Below are 1,194 nucleotides of genomic sequence, written 5' to 3' on the forward strand. Positions count from 1 at the left end.
GCCGTAACGAGAGGTGCCGGGCCGCGCTCCGTAAGCGTCTCCGCGGGGAGCCGGTCCGGTCCCGACGCTGCCTCCGAGCGCCGACCGCGCCCGCGCGACGCCGCTGTGCCTGCCCGGAGCTCGGACTGCGGCCAGATCAGACCCGTAGGACGCTGACTCGCCGGCTGCTGGGGCAGAGCGGATCGCCGCGGGGCGGGACGGTCACGGACGGAATTGTCGGGGGGACGCGGCTCGGGAAGAGCGAACTCGGCAACGGGGGGGTTGGCACGTCGGTTGGGCTAAGGCAGGCGGCTTAGGATAAACCGCGAGGGAACGGCGGGGTCCGGGGATGGGCGCCGTCGGCCCGGCGACTAGCGGTAACCCAGGCGGGAAGCTGCGCTCCGTCCGAGTCAGACTCGGTCGTCGCGGCCCGGCTGAGGCTCGCTCTTGTCGAGGGGCGCGGCGCTGCGCCGGCGACTTTGCCCGCGCGAGGCACGCTTTGCGATGGCCCGAGGCGGGAAGCTGCGCCCCGTCCGAGTCAGACTCGGTCGTTGCGGCCCGCCCGGTCACGCGATGCGGCCAGGATGCGGAGTTTTGTCGGCGCTGGGGGGATCCGGAAGGACGTAGGGGCGACGGTGGCGGTCACAGCTCGTCGCCTCCGTGACCCAGACGGGACTGTGCGCACCCCGAGTCAGACTCGGTTCGGCGCGGCCCGCTGCGGCCGGCTGGCGAGGTGAGATGTGGGCCATTGCCGCGCTCCCGACGAACCGTTCCGGGGGGCTGGTGACGTCGCGCGTTCGGCGCTGATGCTGCGACCGGGAGGGAAGCTGCGCCCCGTCCGAGTCAGACTCGGTCGTTGCGGCCCCCCCGAGCCCGCACGCCTCACGCGGAGGGGTCATACGCCCCGGCGGCCACGATAGACGCCTCCCGCTTCGCGGTGGTCGGGAAGGCGTGTGCGGATATGTGCGGAGGTTGGGACTCGGGCTTGGTCTTTGAGAAATCGGTTTCGCGGTCGACCGGCGCGGCCGGCGGACGCCCACGTGGCGTGCCGCAAGTCGGATCGCGCGCTCGGCCTCCGTGGATGGCCTCTGGGTGAGGTTGAGCCGGGGCGTCTCGGTTTCGCTGCCGTACGGTTCGCGCTAGGCCTGCGCGGGCGGCGCGGGGCGCGCGCTCGCGCGGCGGCCGTAGCGCTGGAGTGCGACCCGCAAGTGGGGA

This window comes from Syngnathus scovelli, unplaced genomic scaffold (genome assembly GCF_024217435.2).
Source record: "Syngnathus scovelli strain Florida unplaced genomic scaffold, RoL_Ssco_1.2 HiC_scaffold_468, whole genome shotgun sequence".
NCBI classification, from domain to species: Eukaryota; Metazoa; Chordata; class Actinopteri; order Syngnathiformes; family Syngnathidae; genus Syngnathus; species Syngnathus scovelli.